The sequence below is a fragment of the Tenrec ecaudatus genome, chromosome 1 (assembly GCF_050624435.1).
Source record: "Tenrec ecaudatus isolate mTenEca1 chromosome 1, mTenEca1.hap1, whole genome shotgun sequence".
NCBI classification, from domain to species: Eukaryota; Metazoa; Chordata; class Mammalia; order Afrosoricida; family Tenrecidae; genus Tenrec; species Tenrec ecaudatus.
The window spans coordinates 129,973,679-129,999,410 of NC_134530.1; the positions used below are offsets into that span (position 1 = coordinate 129,973,679).

General features: G+C 40.9%; 1 protein-coding gene and 1 pseudogene across 1 annotated transcript in view; both read right to left on the reverse strand.

The window, feature by feature from the left end:
• DPYD (dihydropyrimidine dehydrogenase) overlaps window positions 1–25,732 on the reverse strand; it is a 1,117,227-nt gene that overhangs the window by 8,043 nt on the left and 1,083,452 nt on the right. The gene's annotated exons all lie outside the window — the stretch shown is intronic.
• LOC142438035 (U1 spliceosomal RNA) lies at window positions 13,872–14,022 on the reverse strand (annotated as a pseudogene).

Consider the following 25,732-nt stretch of genomic DNA (forward strand, 5'->3'; position numbering starts at 1 on the left):
CCTCAAATACCATGATCAAAATTCTACTGTGCTCATTTTCCACTGTTATTTAGTGAATTCATTACATCGATATAGTCTATGTTTTCTTTCTATATTGCAGTCTCTTAATAATTTTTATTTCTCCTTAGGTATTGTAGGGGTGTGCTTTGCTCTTATAGATAAGTGAAATATCACAGATGTCCAAATATTTGTCAAAATAAATGTATCTTTTAACAGAGCTACCTACTGTACATATAACATTAGATGTCTAATTGAATAGGGCAATCACTACCCGGGAAGCATTAGTATCTTCATAATATGAGATCCAGGGATGGATTTGACACATTGTTTCAATTGTAAGATAGTGATGATCAGAATATCTGAAAGTGTTTTGTTTTCTAAAAATATTTTAACACTTTAAACAAATTAGATTGCTATCTGTCTATAAAAGCATATTTACATGTTATGGAAATAGATTTATTTTCTTCTTACAATAAAAAATTACTCAAAAACAGTTGGTGTACTGAATCAAATCATGGAACAACTGAAACCATCGGTTAATATTAAAAAATACATTAAACAGGAGCCCCTCTGTAAACATCAAGCTTATAAAACTCATTTTAAAGAAGAAATGTGGTCAAGGTCACCCTCCACCTTGAGAAGTTGTTCCTTTTGATTGCAGCCCTGTGTCACTCCACAATCCCTCCAACCCCCTTGTCACCCAACTCCACCTCCTACTGAGAATGGGGATCCAAAGAAAAAGAGAACTTTGGGAAGGGGGTTCCAATGCAGAATCACCCCCTGGAGTTCCCATTGTGTGAAGAGCTGGGCTATGGGTGAGGGGGCTAATTTGGGGGATTTGTGAAGTACCCCAGGGTTCTTTTGTCAGTTTTCTCAGAGACCCAGCTGTGCTTGCTGCTTGCACTTGTTCCGTTTTCAAAGTGCCTGCCTGCATTTTACCTCCCTTTTCAGTGAGCCAGTGCCTGCCAGCCTCTTTCCCCTCCCTCCTGGGTTTGCAACCTCACCAGCATGGAGAAGTAGTCCAAGACTGTCTGCTCCTCAAGGACATCCCATGGATGTCCCTGCGGACTTCTGGAGGCCCTCACACTGGAGCCCAAGGTGGCCTGCAGAATACAATCCAATGTGGCTAATAATCCATTACCAGGTCCTACTCACTCCCCTAATAGCAAGGGCATGACTAGGCTCTCCAACTAGATAGGCTCTCCAGCTCTCCAGCGAGGTATCTGGCCACAGTGAGAAAGAAACTTAGCTGAAACCGACAATACAGTAGTCTCCAAAAAAATGTTATATTTTTATATTCTTTTGTGAAAGGATACACAATACTCCTTTCCCCACCAGAAGAAGTGGCACACTACATTTCAAGATTTCTCAGTGGCTTTTCCCGCTTCTGGCTAGGTAGCCTATGGATACGGGGACCCACCGTCGTTAGCCAGATCACCCTCTGATCAGAAGTCCACTCCTTCGTGGGGCATCCATTACAATCACCTATTTCCCACCTGGACCACAGGTAAGGAGTGGATAGTTCTCAGTTGTATAGAATTCCACTGTAAATGGGCTTTTCTGTTATAAACACAATAATGGAAGAACTGCATTCTCCCTACATAAAATGCAGGGTTGATAAGTGATTACCCCTCACCTACCCCAGTCACCATAACTTCTAGAACCTGTTACCTCCACCTGAGTAACCCACTCTCCTATAACTTATCCAGTTAAATTGCATCTTCTAAAATCCTCTTCTACAACTCATTCAAAATTACAATGCTAGCAGGAGCCTTCCTGTGATTAATACCACCACTTGAAACCTACTCCTGAGCCACCTTATCCTATTTTTCCTACTCACCCAACTAACATTCCCTCCTCATGTGGACACAATACATTTTACAGACCTATCAGACCCTCCCATAACCACAAAAACCAGCCCCTCCCACCGCACACACCCCAGAAGCCTACACAGCTCTTCACCTCAACCACAATGCAGCAAAAACAAAAGGCAAAACCAACAGCTACCAAAATCAATAAAGAGAAACAAAGATCAATTACAGGAGACTACCTGAACACAGTGGATTACACTGAAGAAGTGCTTGAATTGCCAGATAGAGAATTCAAGAGAATGATGCTATGGGCCTTACAAGAAATTAGGGGATCACTCCTGAAAATATGAAAAAATAGAGATCATAAAATCCTCACACCCAAGTGAAATCCAGGAGTTAAGGAATGACATAGCACAAATAAATAATAAGGTATATGATCTGACCAATAAAAGGGAAGAAATGGAAAGTTGAATCAGCCAACTCAAAGATAACTAAGCAGAATTCAGCAAATGAGGAAAATCAACCGAACAAAAAAGCAAAAGAATCTTAAGAATGTCTGGAGGTTTTATGGAATATCATGAGGTGAAACAATGTTCAAAATATTAATTTGAATGAAACAAATAAATCTTCAGTTACAATAGTAGTGGAATTATTGGAAGAAAATGTCCCCAGTATTACAAAGGAGGAGACAATAAACATTCAGCAAATCGGGAGAATGCCAATTAGATTAAACCCCCTCAAAAATACATTAAAACATAAAGCATTCAAATTATCTAACTTCAAGGAGATAATTATGAGAGCAGTTAGAGAGAAAAAAAAGAAGTCACACATAAAGGAAAACCGAAAAGAGTAAGCTCAGATTTATCCACAGAGACTATGGAAGAAAGAAATGGGAACAATGTATTCTGAAAATTGAAAGACAACACTGCAATCCAAGGATCCTTTATCAAGCAAAGCTCTCCATCAAATTTGAAGGAAAAATAAAAGTTTTCTCAAATAAGAAAACACTTAGACTATTTGTAAAAACAAAATCAGCATTACAAAAATACTTCCCAGTTTGAACCACAACACACAATATGAGACCACCACAGGGTGTAACACCACCCAGAAACTAACACACTGAAAACAGTATCCAAAACATTACGGATCTAGTGGGCAAATGAAGACAATAATAAACTACACACACACACACACCACCCTATAAAAGGGGAAGAAAGGAAAATATCAAGCACAAATAGTATGAGATAACAGTGACTAATCTATATTTAGATTTAATTACACTGAATGTTAATGGAATAAACACACCAATTAAAAGACTAAGAGGAGCAGACTGAATTTATACAAGAAAATCCATCAATTTGCTGCCTTTAAGAAACACAACTCAAACTTAATAAAAAAATAGGCCACAAGTCAAAAGCTGGCAAAAAATTTAACTAGCTAATGGCAGTTTTAAAAAGGGTGGCAATATTAATCTCTGACAACACAAAACTCAAGGTAAATGATATAATGAGAGATAAGAGTGGACATTACACAATGCTCAATGAAGCAACAGATCAAGAATCCATTAACATAATACACCCACTGAAAGACCCTCAAAATTCATTAACCAAATCCTCAGGGAGATGAAAAGAGAAATCACCAGATCAGCAGCTATAGCAGATGATTTCAATTCACTGCTCTCAAAGAAAGAGAGGTCAACAGGTAAAAACTCAACAAAGAAGAGGAAGAGCTGAACAACACAATGAAACAGCTCAACCTTCCAGATATTTTCAGAGCTCTTCAAACTACAGCAAAAAATACACATTCTTCTTTAATACAAAAGGTTCATATTCTAAAACAGAACACAAGCTGGGATTTAACAAGCTTGAGAAAATTCACATATACAGATCATTCAAACCAACTTCTCAGGCCACAGCACTATAAAGCTGGAAATCAGCAACAGAAAAAACAACAACAAGAAGAAAAAAAGACAAGCACTGGGAGTTTCAACAATATACTTCTCAAAAAAGAATGGGTAATAGCCCAAAGTAGCGAAGAAATTAAGAAGTTCCTATAAACCAAGGAGAATTATAACACAACATACCAAAACCTATGGGAAAGAACAAGATCAGTTATCAGAGATCACTTTATTGCAATAAATGGATACGTGAATAAAGAGTATAGAATCATGGTCAGCACCTGAACACGGCACCTCCAGCCATAGCAAAAGAAGAGCTGTCATAAAAATTAGAGCAGAAATAAATGAACTCAAAAATAGAAAAACAATGGAAAAAATAAGAAATCAAAAAGTGTTTCTTTGACACAAAAAACGCTCGCATCTTTAACAACGGAAACGAAGGAGCACCTGTCAATATCTAGAATAGGGATAAACAGGAGAAGTAACAATAGACCCTAACAAAATAAGATTGCATAATAATACAATACTACAAAACACTGTATTCCAACAAATTCAATAATTTGGAGATAGACAAATACCTAGAAAATTATTCTCTCCCCAAATTAACACATATAGACATTGGGAACATGAACAGACCCATAGATAAGGCCATCAACTAACTCTCAGCTAAAAGGAAGCTCTGGTCCAGATGGTTTCACAGGAGCATTCTACCAAGTATTCAGAGAAAAGCTGACCAATCATAAACAATCTTATGTTCCAGAACATAGAAAGGTGCAACATACTCTCAAACTCATTCTATGAAGCCAGCATCACCCTAATACTTTGATTATATGGGACAAACACCCCCAAAAGTTATAAGAATTACAGACTGATACCACTCATGAACATAGATGCAAAACTCCTCGACAAAATCTTGGCCAATCTATCCAGTAATGTAATACAGCATGACCGGGTGGGATTCATACCAGTCATTTATAAAGGTCTACATAAAGGCATGTACATATGCAAATATATTTATATATGAGGATGGAGAAATAGATCTGCGTGCATATATTTATAGGTTTAGTATTAAGGTAGCAGAAGGACACTGGGCCTCCACTCAAGTACTCCCTCAATGCAAGAAAACTTTCTTCTATTAAATTGGCATTCTGTGATGCTCACCTTCCTGACACAATTGCTGAAGACAAAGCAGATGCATAAGCAAATGTGGTGAAGAAAGCTGATGGTGCCTGGCTATCAAAAGTATAGCATCTGGGGTCTTAATGGCTTGAAGATAAGAAAATGGCCATCTAGCTCAAAAGCAACAAAGCCCAGATAGAAGAAGCACATCAGCCTGTGCGATCATGAGGCGTCGAAGGGATCAGGCAACATCAGAACAAAAAATCTTATCATAGTGAATGGGTGGTGGGGGAGTGCAGAGTGGAGACCCAAAGCCCATTTGTAGGCCACTGGACATCCCCGTACAGGAGGGTCTCGGGGAAGTGACGAGCCAATCAGGGTGGGATGTACGATGAAGCAACGATGAAATATACAACTCTCCTCTAGTTCCTAAATGATTCCTCCCCCTCCCACACCCCACTATCGTGATCCAAATTCTACTTTGCAAGTCTGGCTAGACCAGAGGCTGTACACTGGTACAGATATGAACTAGTAACGCAGGGAATCCAGGGTGGATGATCCCTTCAGGACCAGTGGTGTGAGTGGCAATACTGGGAGGACAGAAGGAGGGTGGGGTGGAAAGGGGGAACTGATTACAGGATTTACATGTGACCTCCTCCCTGGGGGATGGACAACAGAAAAGTGGGTGAAGGGAGACGTCGGACAGGGCAATATATCACAAAATAATAATTATAAATTATCAAGGGTTCATGAGGAAGGGGGGAACGGGTAGGGAGGGGAAAATGAGCTGATGTCAGGGGCTTAGGTGGAGAGCAAATGTTTTGAGAATGATGAGGGCAATGAATGTACAAATGTGCTTTACACAATTGATGTATGTATGGATTGTGATAAGAGTTGTATGAGTCCCTAATAAAATGATTTTAAAAATCAAAATATATTTACATAAATGTAAGAATATTCCATGTCTGTGTATTGGATAACTCAATATTATGAAAATATCTATGCTACCTGAACAATCTACAATTCCAATGCAACCCAATCCAAATTTCAGCATAGTTTTTCAAAGAAAAGGAAAATCTGATTACCAATTTCATATGGAGAGGGAAAAAGTCCAGGTTGGGCAAAGAACTCATCAAAAAGGACAAAGTAGGTGGACAACCTGACCTCAAAACCTACTACACAGCCATAGTTGTCAAAACAGCCTGGTGCTGGTATGATGAAAGATACATAGACCAATAGATCAGAACAAAAAAAAAAACAGAAATAAAATAATTTGCCTACAGACAATTGATTTTTGACAAAGACCTCAAAAGCCATGAAATGAGAAGCAATTACCTTCTTCCATAAACGGTGTTGGAAAATCTGGATATTCACCTGCAGACGAATGAAACAAGACCCATATCTCACCCCATGCACAAAAACAAACTCAAGGTGGATCAAAGACCTAAATGTAAAACCCCAAGCTATCAGGAACATCAATGTGAAAATTGGGGCCAACCTAGGAGCCCTATTGCAGGTAATATATGGGCTATCAGAAATAACAAAGCAAACACACTCTGTGGAAGATAAAATAGATGAGGGGGATCTGTGAAAGATGAAACGCTGTGGACATCATTGGACTTCATTAAAAGGATAAAAAGAGAGCCCACAAACTGGGAAAGATATTTAGTAACGACCTCACAGGACTAATTACTAAAATCTATTTACAAGCCTACAAGAAAAAAACTAATATTCTTCTGAGAAGGTGGGCAATGAACCTGAACCGGATTCACAAAGCATGACATTACATAGCTAATAAACACATGAGGACATGCTCCCAGTCACTAGTCATCTGGGAAACGCAAGACAAAATGACCACGAAATACCACTAAAGGCCCGTAAGTTTAGCCCAATTAAAAAAATCAAACAAACTGAGAACAACAAAGGTAGGAGAGGGTGTGGGGAGATGGGAACTCTTATCCACTGCTGGTGGACTTGTAAATACATACAGCCACTGTGGAAGACCAAATGGCGATACCTAAAACAAATGGCAATTGAAATACCATGTGACCCAGCAATACCAGCACTGGACATACTCCCAAAAGATATAAGAAAGAGATCACGACCAAATGTTTGCTCCCCCGTGCCCATCGCAGCACAATTCATAACAGCAAAAAGCTGGAAAAAGCCTAAATTCCCATCAGTGGAAGCCTGGATTAATAATAATAATTAATAATAATAATAAACACTGGTGTAAACACATCATGGAAAATTATGCATCCCTAAAAAGGGTGATGAAACCATGAAACACCTCAACTCGTGGAGGAATCTAGAAGATATTATGCAGAGTGAAGTTAGTTAAGCACAAAAGGACGAACACTGCGCGAGTCCACTGCGGCAGGAACAAGCAGCAGACTGGAAGCACGCTCAGGCTTTGTAGCGTAGCCAGTCTCTCAGCTGGGGGAGGCCAGGCAGCCTGGGAGAGAGTCTGACCGGTGCCAATGAGCCATAAACATTTGCTCCAGGTAAGTATAGTGTTGGCCAACTTGGCTGGAGGGTGCCCCACATCAGTTGGGATCAAATGGTGGGGGTAGGGGTGGTCTCTGTTGTCTGCTGAGTGGGTGCCAGGTGGACCTGCGGTGAAGGTTCCCTGGACAGGGAGGAGGCCCTGTTAGAGGGATGAGGCTTACTGCTGGGAGGGGCAGTGCATGGGAGGGGAGAGGGAACGGACACTAGGTGGGGCGTGTGCAGCGAGTGGGCAATATGGAATTGTGGCATCTCGGGGAATCCCGGGAACCCAGACCAGGTGCTGTGGAACTCTGGGACACTGAATTCTGGATCTCCATGGGGTATGGCATGCTCCGGTGGCTGCATCGATGGCATTCCTTGCGGGAACTCCACTAGGTGAACAGGACTCTACCTCAGACACACTTGTAACCTGAGGACTTACGTCTGAAAACACATGGGGTCTGACGAAGCAGAAGACAGCTGTACCAAGAGAGGTGTGCAGTTGGCTGGCAGACACACTTGATCTTGCTACATCGGTGCCAGTAGGCTGTATTAAGATACATATTATTCTGGCAATACTGTGACGAACATTCTGTTTCGTTTTGTTTATACTCATTCATATTAGGGTGTATCTCAGAGGTGCTATGCCATTGGGGCCACCCTCTTGAAGTCATGTTGTTTGCTGTTTTTCAGTAAATAAAACCCAGGATTGATGAGCCTATAAGGAGAGCAACTAGAACAGGAGTGGGGGCGGTAAAGAGGGCATGGTGTCAGGAAGTCCAGAGAGGGAAAGTAATTTTGGAGACTGATTATGTTTGATGTGATTGAACTATGAAATGATATAACATATGTATTAACTCCCAAGTAATAACAAATTAAACACACACGCACACACACAACCAGATTCAGAAATGGGTTTTGCTCTCACTAAATCCTAACACCAATGTAAGAACAATTCGTTATTACATCAATGTAAGAACAATTCGTTATTACATCATGACTCTGCTCGGCTACTCGCCCACAGGAAGGGAATACAGAAGATAGGGATGCTGTAACAAAATGTGGTGAAGAATTTAGATGGTGTCAGCTATCAGATAAAGTAGCATCTGGGGTCTTAAAGGCTTGTTTCCAAACAAGCAGCCATCTAACTGAGATGTCAACTAAGTCCACATGGAAGAAGCACAGCATCACCAGTCACCAAAGGATTATAATCCATATAATCCGAAATCAAATGAGGGGCTAATATCAGAGCCTAAATTGTGAGAATTCGTTGTGCAGAAGGTGATGGATGACAGGTGGAGCCTAAATTTATTTTGTAAAACTACATAGGAAATAAGCCTGCTGAGAATTCCCACTCTCTAAAATTGACAGATGGAGGAAAGTGGTCATTAAACAAAGAGCTTGGGAGAGATGAGTAGGTCAATGGCATAAATCTGACTTGACCAGTTAAAACGTTGTCAGTTGACCCCCGCCCCTCTGATGCATGCTGGATATAATCTGGTTTTCAACATTTCTCTTGTTCATTCATATTTTTGTTCATTCATATTAGGGTGTATCTCAGAAGTGTTATGCCATCAGAGCTCACCCTTTATGTGTTTTTCCATTTTTCGGTCTATGAAACCCAGGATTGATGAACCTATAGGGACAGCAAGTAGACTAAGGGCTTCGTGGGGGAGGTGGGTACACAGAGGATGGTGGGCTAAAAGAGAGCCGGTGTCAAGGAGTCCAGGAAGAAAAAGAATGTTTTGAAACTGATTGTAGTAACAATTGTATAATTCTACTTGCCGTGATTGAACTATGGAATGGTATATGTATTAAATCACAATTAATAGTAAATTAAAATAATAAAGAAGAAATGCTTATATCAGGAATTTTCTTGTGTAAGCAATTCCACATTCCAGCTAAGTGCATTAAACGTCTTTTACTCTAGGCTGCAGATTGGCTATGTCTTTTATGTGAGCATCGTAATTGGAGAGAAGCTACATAAAACAAGGAGTGTAGCACTCTTAGAAGCACATGGCATCAAATAGCCTTTCCTTGTTCATCAGTTCTTTAAACGAACTTTTAAAAATCTTTACAAAGATTAAAAATGGCAATTCTTTTAAATTATTTTGAGAATAACTAGAATAAAAATAATTCTCATTCTCAGTGACTGAAAATGTAAGAATTTGGGGAAAACTTGATGCCTCTAAGTCAGAGGTTCTCAACCTGTTGGTCGCGACCCCTTTTGGGGTCAAACGACCCTTTCACAGGGTTGCCCAATTCATAACAGTAGCAAAATTACAGTCATGAAGTAGCAATGAAGATAATTTTATGGTTGGGGGGTCACCACAACATAAGGAACTGTATGAAAGGGTCGTGGCATTAAGAAGGTTGAGAATCACTGATGTAAGTAGTACTGAAAGCTTTCAAGTCCTCTTGAAAATGCATTCTAGTACTTCCAGTTAGCAGAAAGATGCTTATAACCAGTAAAGCACATTTGGCTAGTCCGGTGCCTCCTGGACAACACATATGTGGAAAGTAAGGGAAGCTACATCTATATTTAAGCAGGGTGTCAATAAACAGAGGTCAAAATATCTGCTCGAGCCATCCTGGGAATGTTTAATGTGTGAATGGGTGTGGGGAGAAAGCTATGCTAAACTCCTTAAATTATAGATGATATATCTGACTTATGTACAAGTTTTCATTGTTTTACATGTTTGGAATCATCAAAATATTTAAAAATAGAAATCTATCAATATTTCTGAGTGATATTAAATCATAGGGACAAAGAATGTAGAAATAGAGGAAACAAATCTCATTCTGAATGGATCATTCTCAATTTATCCTATGAATTAGGGTTTGTTAAGTTTGGTCTATTTTTTAGGAGGCCTGGTGGCTTTGGGGTGAGCTTACTGGTATGCAGTTTGAAACCACCAACTGCCCCCCAGCAGAGAGATGGGCTTTCTCCTCCAGGACACAGTCACAGCCTCAGAATCCACAGGGCCAGTTCTGCCCTGTCCTATCGGGCCCTTCCAGTGGGCATCAGCACGGTGGTTGTGAGTTTGCTTTGCTTTGGGTCCATGTTTAATAGTTAATTGATGTATTTTAAAGTTGGAATTGTTATCTGGCATGTGTTAGCTTCTACTTTTCAGCTTCAAGTCTTCACCACATTACACTAATACACTTTGGAGAGTTCCTTTAAGTATTCCTGCTCAATAATGTCCAAATCCAAGGGCAATGGCTCCGTAAGTTACTTGAGTGTAGCTATTCAGTCTTCTTATATGAGCAATTATCTATATTACATGTCCTTATCTTATTGCATCATATTCACTACTTGCCTTAAAAATACTATCAAAATAGAAAATGAGGTGAATTTGGTTTGTTTTCATTGAATTTATGTTGAAACTTTCTTTATTCGCGGCTACCAGTCAACAGTTTAATGATCATAGTAGAACTTCAAGGACTTGCTGATGTTTCTGTCTCTCTTCTTCCTTCAATGAAACCACCTTATCCTTCTCTAATGAACCAGGGGAAACTGTTACCTTTTCAGTATTGTGGAAACCAAGCTTACATAAAAATACATTCAAAATAGCATGCGATTCTACCAAATGTTCTCTGAGCAAGGCATCAGGAGGAGAACTATATGGTCAGAATTCAGTAGAACTAATAGCAAGACACCGCTTGTGCATGCAGAGATGAGAGGACAGTGATAAACCAGGAAACAAATAGCAGATTAGGAGGAGGGAGTTCGAGTCTCGAGTAAATTGACAGACAGGATAGAAGCAAATGAGAATGGAATTGATGTGACTTAGGGAGAGTGGAGTGGGAGGGGAAGGGAAAGGAAGGAAAGAGAGAAGAGCGTATTAGTAAGAGAGAAAGACAAATGGATGAGGTTTAAATGCGACCCAAGGTAGTTTAGCACAGCTCTGTGGTCTACGTGATTGTATTCTTTTTATGTGGGACAGGCTCAGTGGCAAATGTTTGCCACAAACTTTGAATTTAAATTCATTTAAAGATGCCAAGTACCTCTTTAACCATATCACTATCTATCTGAGGCATCAACTCTCAGATATGTTTTTCCTACCTTTTTCAGCTTCAACAGCATTCTCTATGTAAATGATAGAATTAAAAGCAAAATGAAATCACTCTTGCACATCGTAATTTAACAGTATATTATCTGTTGTAAATTGTTGTTGTTATGTGTCATCGAGTTGGGACTGAACCATAGTGGCAGTGTGTGCAGCAAAACAAAGTACTGCCCTGGCTGTGCCATCCACACGAGTGTTCTTAATGTTTGAACGCACCCCTGCAGCTGCGGTGCCAACCCTCTCCTGAAGTGTCTTCCTCTTTCTCACTGCCTCTCCACTTGACCCAGCAAAATATCCTTTGCCAGGGACTAGTGTCTCCCGAAAACATGTCCAAAGAGTATGGGATGGAGTCTTGCCATCCTTTTATCAGAGTATTCTGGCTGTACTTCTTCCAAGATAGATTTGTTTGCCCTTTTGGTAGTCTATGGTGCTTCCCATATTCTTTGCAGTAGCATAATTCAAATGCATGGAGTCCTATTTGTCTTCTTTTTGCAATGTCCAACTTTCAAATGCAAATGAGGTGATTGGAAACACTATGGCATCGGTCAGGTCAAAGTAACGCCCTTGTTTTTCAATTTTCAACACTTCAAAGTGGTTTGTGCAGCAGGAGACCTGGCAGTTTAGTGGTTATAAATTGGGCTACTCATCCCAAGGTCAGTAGTTCAAAACCACCAGCCAATCCACAGAAGAAATACCAGGCTTTGTACTTGAGTAAAGAGTTACAGTCTCAGAAACCTACTCGAGTCATTGTACCATGTCTTCTATGGTAACTGCATTGGAATTGACTACATGGCCTTGAGTTTGGTTTTTTGGTTTAGTGCAGCAGATTTACCCAATGCAATTAGCCCTTTGATCTCTTGACTGCTGCTTTCATGAGCACTGATTGTGGATACAAGCAAGATTAAATCCTTAACAAGTTCAATTGTTTCCCCATTTACTGTGATGTTACCTTTTCAGCTAGTTGCCAGGATTTTTTGTTTTCTTTACATTACTTTGTAATCTATACTGAAGGCTGCAATCCCTCATCGTTATCAGCAAGTGCTTCAAGTCCTCCACACTTTCAGCAAGCAAGGGTGTATCCTGTTCCTTCCTCCAGTCCTGATCCTGTATTCTTCATATAGCACAGCATCTTGGATTATTTGCTCAGCATACAGATTCAATAAGTATGGTGAGAGGATACAACCTTGACACACACCTTTCCAAATTTTAAGCCACGCAGTGTTCCCCTATTCTGTTTGCATAACTGCTTCTTGATCCCCGTTCAAGTTCTGCATGAGCACAATGAAATGTTTCGGAAATCTCATTCTTCCCAAGGCTATCTATGGTCTGTGGAATACCTTTGCATAGTCAATCAAACACAAGTAGACATATTTCTGGAATCTTCTGCTTCAGCCTAGATCCATCTGAAATCAGTAAAGACATCGCTTGTACCATGTCCTTTTATGAATCTGGCCTAAATATCTTGAAACTGCTCGTGAATGTACTGCTGCCAACGTTGTTAAATGATTTTCAGCAGAACTGTACTTGTATGCGATGTCGATGATCTTGTTCTGTAATTTGGGCATTCCAATTGGGTCGCCCTTCTTTGAAGGGGCACAAGCAACGGGTCATGTCCAGTGTGCTGGCCGGCTTGCAAATGCCTTGACACAGATGTGTGAGTGCTCCCAGTGCTTGCTGTCCTCGCTGAAACATTTCAACGAATCTCTCAATTCCTGGGTTCTTGTTTTGGGCCGGTGGCTTCAGTGAAACTTGAGCCTCTTCCTTCAGTAGCATGGTTCCTGATCATATGCTAGCCTTTTGAAATGGCAGAACGTGGGCTCGTTCTTTCGGTCACAGTGATGCTGAATATGCCCATCTTCTTTTGATGCTTTCATCGTTAATTATTTTGTCCATTGACTCTTTAAAGGTTACAACTTGAGGCTTGGCGTTTTTCTTTGGTTCTTTCAGTTTAGGGCATGCGAGCATTTGGTTTTCTAAGCCCAGGTCTGCACATTTCGGTGTGAAACTTTACTTTGGCTTCTAGGGCTGCCCTTTGAAATGTTCTGTTCAGCTCTTTGAGGTCATCCTACCTTCCATTTGCCTTAGCTACTCCACAGCTAATAGAAGCTCCTCTTAGTTTTCTTTTCTGACACCCACTTTTGCCCTTTCCTTTTATTTTAAATGACTTTTTGGTTTCTTTATGTATAATGTTGTTGATGTCACTCACAATTCATCAAGGTCTTCTGTTATTAATGTTAAATGTGTCATATCTGTTCTTCAGATGTTCCCAAATTCAGGTGGGATTTAAATGCTGAATCAGTTTGGGAAAAGAAATGAAAGAGAAACTGTTTGTGAATCCTCTCCAAATATAAACCAGGGACGTGCTTTGGAAAGTAGATTATGCCGATGGAGCCAGGCTGAAATTTAACACTGTATTGCTTGCTCTCTCTTTGGACACGCTCTCTCTCTCTCTCTCTCTCTCTCTCTCTCTCTCTCTCTCTCTCTCTGCAAGGGAAAGCGCAAACGCTGTGCCTCGCTGTCATGTATTGTGCAGTTGAGTTCATCTGGGGAAATCGCAGGGATCCCCACATCCAGAGTGCAACAGATGAGCCTCATCCTGGGAAAACCACCTTCGTGATCTCTCCTGCCAGGTAAGTTTTGGACACATTTTAAAATTGTTTTAGTTCATGATATTCATTGCTTTTTGATGGAGGTTTCCTCTGTTTTATTTTGTTATTGTTGCTAGCTTCCTTTGCTTCTTTGGTTTTTGTACTTGTATGTTTTTAGGTATATGAAATCCAGGATGACTAAATCTATAGAGACAGTAACTGGATTAATAGTTTCCTGGGGGAATAGAAGGGGAGGTTGGGGTGGGGGTAGTGTGGACCTAATAACAAAGAGTACAAGAAAGAAGAAAATGTGCTGAAATTGATTATGGTAATGATTGTACAACTCTTCTAGAAGTGATTGAATCATTTAATTGTATGATATATGGATTATATCCCAATAAAACTTTAAAAAATATTCTAAGGGGAATTTTAGCTTTATTGGAATTGTGTGCTAGACCGGGTTGATTAGAGAAACAAATTCATTGACACTAATATATGTGTAAGAGAGAACTTTATATCAAAAAGTAATTATGCATCAATAAAATAATATAGCCCAGTCTAGATCAAGTCCATAAGGTCAATATTAGACCATAAGTCTAATATTAGCCATGAATTTCTCTTCAGTCTCCCACAGCACATTCAATGGTGCTGGGTGCAGGAAGATCACAGGACGGTAGGTTGGAAAGTCCTGTGGATCCAAAGACAGTGGGAGGCATCTCCAGGGCTTGCTGCCATCATTGTGGCCCCATGTGACTTCCCAACAGGAATGTGAAGCAGAGAGAGAAAGTGCCCCACCCCCTTTCTGATGGCAGAACAGAGAGAGAGAGAGAGAGAGAGAGAGAGAGAGAGAGAGAGAGAGAGAGAGAGAGAGAGAGATAAAACCTAGAGTACTCATGAGAAGGCCAAACCCACAAGGAGGGATCATCAAACTGTGACCAGATTGACAGGCTAGACTCCTTCCCTTCATTCTTTCATCCAGTTGACATGAAATTGTATAACCACCACAACTTGTTTTCATTTATTGTGTCTTTGAGCTGAACTTACAAATGAGTGATTACAATGGGCCCCTGGCCTAATTTTAGCTGCTATATCAAGCTTCTCCATCATCTATTCCCACAAAACAATAACAACAACAAACACATACAAACTTAAGGCCTTTGAGTTGATTCCAGCTCACAGTAACCCTATAGGCCTGGGTAGAATGCCCCTATGGGTTTCGGAGGCTGTGACTCTTTACAGGGAAAGATAGGAAAAGGCCACCATCATTCTCCCCTGGAATAGCTACTGTTTTAGAACAGTGCTTCTTAATCTGTGGGTCATGACCCGTTAGGGGGTCAAACGACCCTTTCACAGGGGTCGTCAGATTCATAACAGCAGCAAAATTACAGTAATGAAGTAGAAAACAAAATAATTTTATGGTTGGGGGGTCACCACAACATGAGGAACTGTATTAAAGGGTAATGACATTAGGAAGGTTGAGAACCACCATTTTAGAATGACTGAACTTTGTGGGAGCAAGTCAGTATCCCACCAGAGCTCTTCCCAGGGATACAGTCAGTTTGATTTCTGTGTATTCCATCTGAAGACATACGTGCGAATAGTGGACTTTTGTGTTGTTGAAAGAGTACTTGCAATGAATAATTTCGTGATCTCGCAAAATTCTACCATGTCACCTCCGCTTTCACTTTTATGACACACGCAATATTTTCCAGTTTCTGTTTCTTCCTCTTTGTTTCCAATTTTTGTATTCCAATAACCAGTAATTATTAATGTATCTGGATAGCATGTTTGATCCATTTTAGATTGGAAACAATGATAAAATTCTTCAAAAACTGCATGATTAACTTCACTGGCCCACACATAAATCTTAATACTTTTTATATTGGTTGAATTTCTTTGTATTGATCTTCATTATCTTATCAAAAAAAGAATTATCGTCTAGATAGATTTACAAAGATCCCTTTTGAAACTGAATGCAATGCCAATTCCCATCTTAGTAAACCCCATGATTCGCTCATTCAAAATGGCCAACACCAGTCCACTTCAGCTCACTATTGCCTAGGATATCAATCTTTATGCGTTCCATTTCATTTTTATGATTCCCAATTTTCCTACATTCCTACTTTGTACATTCCAAGTCCAGATTTTAATTGACGTTTTCAGTGATTTCTTTTCATTTTGAGTCATGTCCCATCAGCAAACGAAGGCCCCAAAGGCATTGCTTCATCCACATTTTTAAATTTTATTAAAGATGACTGTCGTTTGAGAAGGCAGATTTTCCTCAGTGTTGTTTTGAGTGCCTTCTACCCTGAGAGGTTCATCCTCTGGTGCTGTGATCTCAGTCTGGAAGCTCTGCTGAATCCTGTTCACTTGGGGTCAGCTTGTTGGCATTTGAAATATCAGTGACATAGTGAGGAATATCATAGTAACACATAAACCACTCCTGTATGGCAAACTGACAGACAAGTGGTGGATCAGTTATAACTAATGAGTCTATCTATTTTCCCTTTAACAGACAAAACTATATTTCTGTTTTTTCCCTTAGTGTTATTTCCAAATTCAGCTCACTTGAAACTTTGACATTCTAGACTCATTTTTAATTCGTGATGTTACCTATCATGCCACCTACAGCTTCGCTTATATAGTGAAGGCTATGGTTTGTGTTCATTTTTTATGTTCATCTTCAGTAATGTAATCTATCCTTCTTATATGATAGCTAAACACCGAATTCTCTAAAGTTTTAGTACCTTGCTTTTCCCTCCAGATTTTATTCCTGACCAGAAGAGAGCAATGGAAAGGTATAGTTAGTAATTTCATCATCAGGTTTCTATGTGATCGCTTATCAAACTTATTGATTCGTGTAGATGTTAGTGTCTTTAACTCAAAGTTGTATCTACTGTTTCTCTGATCTTCCTGGAGTTGGATTTACCAAAGATGGGCTAGAAACCCGGTGGGTGAGTGGGCTACATCTTGGGGCTGCTCCGCAAAGCCAGCAGGTCAAAACCACCAGCCGTTCTGTGGGGAAAAGGTTAGACTACTCCCTTAAAGATTTTCAGTCTTGGAAATCCACAAGATGCTGCTTTACCCTGTCCTGTGGGTTCCTGGTGGGTTGAAATCGACTCAATGGCGGTGAGAGAGAAAGTTGCGGTCCTTGTACATCTAAGCTCAGGCTTCCTTTCTTCGACTTAATGACCTCTAAATTTTAAGATTGATTCTTTCCATCAAGATTTCTTTTAGTTGCCTCTTTCCCCAAACAGATTTTTAGAAGGAGCCAGAAATCAGAAAAGTGCAGAAAGTCCCCTCATTGCTTCTCTCTTCTTTGTGAAATTAAATTTCCACAAGGCAATTCAATAATTTTTCAGATGTGTTGCTTTTAGTGAGTGGGATTTTCATCTCGAGTCTGTAAAGGTTTATGTTGCTCCTCTATCTTGCCCGTCCATATGAACCATCTGGATACGAGAGGTCTCTAATGGAGTCCCACGCTGACGTTTTTGGTTTTCTTTCACTCCACTCTCACGCAGCTGCTTCCTCCACGCAACATGCTCAGGCTTGTGCATTTCCACTCATGTGTTAGATTTGTGACACGCACTGCTCCTTCCCAACCTTCTGTTTACATCTATTTATTCCAGACAAAACATACCTTTCCATTGCCCTATTTTAGTCAGGAATCACATCTCGGCAAATCCCCATCAGATACAAAAGATCATATGAGCCAGATTATGCACATTAAAAATAAGTTTGCTAATTATTTGTCAGTGATCTTAGTCTGTACTACGAAGGACAGTCGTGTTGCCCTCCACCCAGTTCTCTAACATCGATCGAAAATTGCTGGGAGATTTCGCCACGATTTTTCTTTTTGTACCATCCCTTTCATGCTCCGTAGTATCTAATATGGTCTTACAGTTTCATCTGAGTACTTCTCTCCTTCCTCTCACAATTCAATTGAAATAATAAACCACTCGATCAGGATGACTGGTCTCCTGCCAACACCGCCCTGCCAGTCTTATGAGATGCAGTCCATCTCTTACTCGAAGCAGCAGGAAGAAGAGATGAAAACATCACTGGTGCCCCTAAACCATTCATTTTCCTACCCAGAAACTCAAAGATGTTAGAGATACATTCCAGGATTCATAAAGAGAATGCGAATTCATTCTCATATATATCAACAGAAGTGGATCTTATTTATCAACAGAAGTGGGAAGCATTCAGTGGGCTTTATGTCTTGGCAGACTCTCGTTTGTTACATACGGCCTGGGAATAAAGCACAGTCCTCATTTAACCAGGCCAAATGTGCACACTGTCATTTTAGTTCTCTACAGTGACGGCACAAGCAGCCCCTCCTGGAGGCAGCGCCTGGGTCTGCTCTGTCAGGACTTCCTTCTGAAGGTCCTGGTTCGATGTTAAAAGGAGACTTGTACACAGGGCCAGGTCTCTCTCTGTCTCTCTCTCTCTCTCTCCTTTTCTTTTTATCCCTTAGGACTACCAACACTGTTTATGACTGTCCTCCTCTTCCTTTAAAATCATAATCCGAACTTCAAACCATCCCAATGTGCATGGGGCGTGGTGTGACGTCTGTTGTGATGGTTAGGTGCAGCTGGGTCAGCCTGACTCATCGTGACCCAAAGGACAACCGAATGGAACTCCACTGAATCCTTCACCCTCCTCCCCATTGTTAACATGTTTGACTTCATTGTGGCCGAACGCTGTTTACTGAGTTCACCCTATCAATCCATCTCATGGAGGGCCTTCCTCTTTGTCACTACCCCCACACTTTACCAAGCACGGTGTCCTTCACCAGGGACTAGTCTCTCCTGATAACATGTTAGGTAATTACACAGGGGAAATCAACATATGGGAGTGATAAAGAGACACAGGCGTCTCCAGCTCATCACACCCTGGCATAGAATTGATGGCTAGAGTCATCATGGTGAGATTGGCTCATTCCTTGCCATTCTTCAGCTTCCCAAGAGGGAAGGAGATGCTGGGTAGCATGTTTGCTCCCAAACACTTCTGGTTTTAGGGTCCCTGTACTGAAAAGGGCAGCTCTAGTGCATCCTGCAGGGTTGCTATGAGTCAACATGGACACAGCAGCAGGGATTTTGGTTTGGAAATCACAGTGTAACAGTGAGAATAACCATTATTGAATATTTTGGTTAAAATTCTTAGCAATTCAATACCCTTACTGCTTTATATTTATTGTTCAACAAAGACAGCAACAAAAACTGTAATTATAGCAACAACCCTTGTATTTTTTTTCCTTTCTCTGAAGCAGCAGTGAACAAACTACAGTATTTAATGTAAAGTTGATCAGTCTGATGCTACTACCTGATAGAGACCGGGACCATGTGTTGATTTGAAGGCACTATGGTTGCACATGCTTCCAAGTACGTTTAAACTCCTTGCTTTTCAAACATACTGACCTTCCTTGGCCCTCCCACAGAAGTCTGTGAGAAACAGCAGAGGATGGTGCTTAGAGAGGTGAGTTTAAGAGCCTGATTTAAAGTTAAATATTGGCTTAGATACCTTCCTAGCTGGGTGACCTTGGGCAAGTTATTCAACCTTTCTGTTTTTAAATTTCGTAATAAAATAGGAGCACAGGTGTACTGCATAGGGTCACTGTGAGGATTAAACAAGTTCATTCACAGGCACATAGAATTATGTATGGGGCCTTGCAACCTTGTAAGCATATGACAAATATTAGCGTTTATTAATAATTCTCTGCTTAATTACCACTAACTTATTAAACTCCATGTTAAATACCACCGCCTCGTGAAGTTCTCCATAATTACCTGAGGCAGAACTAATCCCTTTCACTCTTCTGTGCTCCCCAAACGTTTTGTGCACATTTGATTGAACTGTAAATAATTTCTAACATGTGTCTTTTTCCCATGTTAGACTGAGCTCCATAAGGGTAGATTTCTTTCTTGCTGTATTGAATTCACATCGTAGACCTAGCATGCTTTCTGGATTGCAGTGAGCGCATATTAAATACACAGTTCTAACTCCACTGAGACTGGAGTCTGCACCTCTCCGAGCCTTGAGCCATGCTTAGAATGTCTTTGGAGTCTCCCAGAGTGCGTAGCACAGCGCTGGCCACGTGGCAAGTGCTCAATAAATACTTGCTGATTGACTGATACTGAAACTGCCTACCTCTTAAGCCACAGACCATTAAATCGCATGTGAGGCATTTGTAAGGATAAAAGAACAAAAGATGAGATCTCCTGAGCATGACTTGTTTAGAAATAATATTGTCACATTCAGAACCAGAGAAGATGTGGTAGATTAGAAACTTGAACGCATCACTGAAAAACTTGTTCAAACACGAGGGGCTTAGCTAAGTTTGTGGGGCACAAGGGCTCTTTCTATAGCAGATGGGGAATAATATACTGTGCTGGCTGAGAGGATACACAAAGCAGTGTTGTGGATTTTAAACTATTTTAAACTTTATAGCAGAGGGATCTATAAAGAGGCCAACAGAGAGAAGGGAAGGAGCAAGCTAAAATAAACAGATGGGTGGACATACAAAATATTAAGCATGAAAACAGAAAACTCAGTCCTTCTAGCAAAAGGGGATGAAGGAAAAATAGTATGTCAGGAGCAGAAGGAACACCGTGGGGCAAATCACCAAAGTGATAGAGAAGCAGCAGAGAGAAGTACATCGCATGCCTGGGTCTGTGTGCAGGGGAAGAAAAGAGGGCCCGAGGACCCCTAATGCTCCGGCAGAGAGACAATGACTCTGTTTAATTCACTGGCCATTGAGGAGCCCCACAGCCAGAACATCCAGATGGGGTCTGAAATAATGGGCAAAGGGGCAGGAGACTCTTTATGAAAACGACAACAACTCGGGGTCTTTACATTTGAATAGAGACTCGCTATCTACAACGCTTTTGCACACATCGTTTTGTTTAAAACAATAGAATTGAAGCCTCTCTGCCATTATCTGGCGCTAATTCTCTCCCACCAGGCTCTCTCCTGGTTTGGGACAATGGTCTTGTAGGGCTCCCTGGAGCTGGCCTTGTCCTCCTAACCCTGCATCAGCATCGCAGCCAGACGGGACCCTGGAAAAATTAAGTCCGAGTATGTAATTTTTCCTTTCCAAAAGCCTTCCCTGGCGCCCTGCAAGGGACTCTTTTCTTTTTAAAATTCAATTGTGCATCAGGTGAAAGTTTACAGGGAAAATTGGTTTTCCAATCGTAGTTTTTAAACAAACTGCTCCGTGTAACACTGGCTCCACAGCCGCAGCACACTCTCTAAACGTCCTGGGCTTCCCATTTTCATTCCTTCCTTTGCCCTCCGCCTCTGCCTTCTCTTCTTTGGTTTGAACAAATATTGCCCTTTTGGTCGTCTACAGCTTCTTGTCTTAAGAAACACATTCCTCCCACTTCTCATTGTTTGTTTGAGCGCCCCATCTCTTACTTGCCTGAAAGGTGGCCCCTTCAGTTCCAAGTTGGAAGGTTCTCTAGGTTCCTCTAGTCTCTTTCAGACCAGTAACGCTGATCTGCTCAGTCTATATTTCTTTTAAAGCTAGTCCACTGATGTCTTCCATTACGGTCTTGGGCAGAATGGTTGGCAGTGGTAGGTAGGCACCATTTAGGTTTTCTGATCTCAGGTTTTGGAGGCCACTAGACTTGGACTGGTTGCTTCTTTGAGTCTTCACTTCTCTGACTGCTACTTCCCTTATCTTTGTCTAGACAGGACGAAACCAGTAGTTGCTCCCGGATGGCTGCTTACAAACATGTAAAGCCTCCGCTGCTAGTCACCAGACTAAGAGGGAGAGCCTTATCTTCATGAGTTGTGTTTTACCATTTGACCCCGGTGTTCCTCAAAGCTGTATGGTCAATAACCTTCAAATCCAGTGGTTCAATTCTATGTCTAAGGTGTTTTTGCAACTGTGCCCCCTATATACTTGATCTTATATATGGTTATATGTGCATTATCTATAAATATATATATAGCAATATATGTACACAATATCTGTATATGCATGTACTTCAACTTGACCTCCCTCACATATTGAGCATATATATTAGACACCTGTGTGTCTACTCCAATTATTGTTAGATATTAGGACTATTTCAGGATTGTATATGTTACAGCATTTACATTATAGTCAAACTTGGAATAAAAAAGAAATCAATTTTCTGTAATTGTCAAATCAGGTTTTTGTATTTTCTGTTTTCATTATTCAATAGCACTATGTAAGTTCTTTCTCTCTGTGAAATGTTTTATATAAATCTATCAGTAGTCGATTTCTAAAAATACTTGAATATGCACTTTTAGTCAGGTATCTGTATCACGAAATCTATATGATGAAGCAATGCCCAGTAAAATTGCATAAAGCTTTTTAAATACCATGGTCTTGTCTTGCCTCCTTTGCAAGCCCACTCACATGTTTCTTCTCTGAGACACCGATTGATCCTTTCCTCTCCCTCTCCCGCTCCTTGGTAACCACCAAATAATAGTTCTTTCTGCTGGCAAATCTATTCTTGACTTTTAATAATAATGGTGCAATATATTATGTATTATTTTTATTTGATGTATGTTACTCAGCATAGTGTTCCCCAGGTCCGCTCATGCTGTGAGCAGTTTCACAGAGTGAGTCATCATGGTGCCTTCAGCTGTGAAGTGTTTCATGGCATGTGCCACCATATGTTCACTCAGTCGTCTGGTGGGAAATATGTAGGTGGCTTCTCCCTTCTTGCTTTTATAAGTAGGACGGCAATGAGCGTGTACGTGCATATATCTATTCAGGCCACGGTTCTTATTTCTCTGGATAATAGATTTCTGGGTCATGTAATATTACTAAGGGACCCATATCATTTTCTATGGTGACTGCACCATTTTTCAGTCCCACCAGCAGTGTATATGTGTCCCAATCTCCCTATAGCCATGCCAGTATTTGTTATGTTTTTTTTATAAATCAGTGCCATTATATATGAGATAACATCTCATTTTAGTTTTGATTTGCATATCTCTAATGGCCAATGAAAATCTTCACAATATGATCAGTAGGAAACATCATGATAAATAGAGAAAGATTGACGTCAAGAATTTTATATTGCTGGATTTTCCTATCAAGGCTAATGAAAGCGGCAATCAAGAGGTCAAAGGACACGTTGAATTAGGTAACTCTGCTGCACAATATCTCTTTAAAGTGCTGAAAAGCAAGGATGATACTTGGAGGACTGAGGTGCACCTGGCCTGTGCGATGGCATTTTTAATCACCACATATGCATTGAAAAAAGAAGACCAAAGAAGAATCCATGCCCTTGAATTATGGTGCTGGCAAAGAATATTGAATATACCATGGACTTCCAAAACATAACTCTGTCCTTGAAGAAGTATAGCCAGAATGCCCTTAGAGGCAAGGCTGGCAAGGCTTGGTCTCATGTACTTTGTCCATGCTGTCAGGAACGAACAGTCCCTGGAGAAACACATCACGCCGGGGAAAGCAGAGGAGCAGAGAAGCAACGGAAGGTTCTCAACAAGACGGAATGACCCGGTGGCTGCAACAGTGAACTCCAACGTGGAAACACCTGTGGGGAGGCATAGGGCCGGGCAGTGTTTCTCTCTCTTCCACAGGGTTGCCAAGAGTTGGAAACCATGCCTAATGACAGCAAGTAGGTTTTTTAAGTGTATATAGGCTACCTGAATATCTTCTTTAAAAAAAATCATTTTGGGGGGGGGGGCTCACACAACTCTTATCACAATCCATACATACGTCAATGGTGTAAAGCACATTTGCACATTCGTTGCCCTCATCATTCTCAAAACCTTTGACTTCCACTTGGGCTCTTGGAATCAGCTCCTCATTTTTCTTTTTTCCCCTCTTCTTCTCCACTCCCCCTTCCCTCATGAACCCTTGATAATTTATCAGTTATTTTTATTTTGTCATATCTTACACTGCCTGACGTCTCCCTTCACCCACTTTACTGTTGTCCATCCCCCAGGGAGGAGGTTATATGTAGATCCTTATATACGGGATGTCTATTCATGTTTTTTTTTGCCTTTGTAAAGGTGGGCTGTTTGCACTTTTGTTGAGGTTTGGAAATTAACTCTGCATTGAAGAGAATGAACTCTTGGGGGGTTGTTGTAGCCATTGCCCCCTTCTTTAGGTTCTATTTAAATATTCATGGAAAAGTTTTTGATGAACACATAGGTTTAATTTTTATGAGACTAGTTATCTTGGATATATTCTTTTTATGCAATTTTTGCTATTTCCATCCTCAGTTCTAAGGAACACTCTGGCTGTATTTCTAAGACTGATTTGTTCATTCTTTGGTCAGTCCATGATACAGTTAATAGATACATTCTATTTGTCCCTTGTGATGGATTTTGTCTAAAAGCCAATTTGTCAGTGATTAATATTGTCCCTCCTACTCTCTTTTGATTTGTGATTGCTTGATATATTGTTTTCATTCCTTTGAATTTTAATCTATTTCTGTTAAAGTGTACCTCTTTTAGGTAGCACATTGATGACTTACTCGGGAAATGCCAGGGAAACCATTTCTGGCCTCTTCTGGCTACACAAAGGGAGGGAAAGACAAACTCCACATCTGTCCAAGGATGATTCCCATGCGGCAGGGGTCACACATAGCTCTACCCTCCAACCTTCTTCGCCCTATGTGGACACCACTGTCTCTACCCTGGCATCTTCTGGACTGGGTAATTTGTTGCAATGGCCGCACAGACAGCACAGACAATACTAATGAGTAAATGAGTGTGAACCTTACTAGGAAAGCCAATAGGACACAAAATGTTAAGGCTACAGTTCTGCTGTCTGCAGAGCTTCCTCTCAATCGTGCTAACAGGCATCTCTCTCCCTCTCCCTCTCCCTCTCCCTCTCCCTCTCCCTCTCCCTCTCCCTCTCCCTCTCCCTCTCCCTCTCCCTCTCTCTCTCTCTCTCTCTCTCTCTCTCTCTCTCTCTCTCTCTCTCTCTCTCTCTGGTGTTTGGACTCTCAGAAGGTGGTGGTCCCTTGGCCTCCTCCCTGATTGAGCAGGTGTCACAAAGCTCCATTAGTGCTGATAAACGCCCAGAGGCGGTCCTGTCTGTAAGTAAACTTCCTGCTCAAGAGCATTCTGCTGTATTCATTCCATGGGCCAGGAAGCCAACAGCTCTGTCTCACAGTCTGGGTGCCAATCTCCTACTCTGTCTCATGATTGTGGCAAGACTCCTTTACTGCTTCTGTGTCCTGGCCTCTGGTGCCTTTGCTGCTGCCCCTGCCACTTCAGGCAGGAGTCGAGCACCTGTTCTGCTGGTGGCTCTTTCTAACGGTCCCGGGACTCCTGCTCCTGCTTCTGAGGTGGCTCCATTTTAGGACCAGCAGAAGGGCAAAACCGACCAATCCCACATTAGAGCTCTTTACATCTTATTTGCATGTAGCTCTCACTTGGAAGGAGTGTACGCGTTTCAAAAACGATACCAGAAGACTCGGCGCAAGTCGCTTCACTTCACTGTAGTCATGAGTTCATTTCTTTAAAAATTCATTCTGTCACACTTGACTGGTGCATTTAAGCCGTATCTTTGCATTGTGATTGTCTATAGTGTGAGTTTACTCCTGTCATTTTGTTGTGCCTTTTGTGCCAGTGTGTGTGATGTTGCTGGGGCTTATTTCGGCTGGGTTTAATTGTCCATGCTGGATTATATTTATGAGCCTTCTATTCACTCTCTTCTCTGTTGTCGATTTCGTGTGTATTTATTCTTTATGGTTTTCCTCTTTTTTAGTTTGGTGACTAGGTTTAATTATCATCTTTATGTTA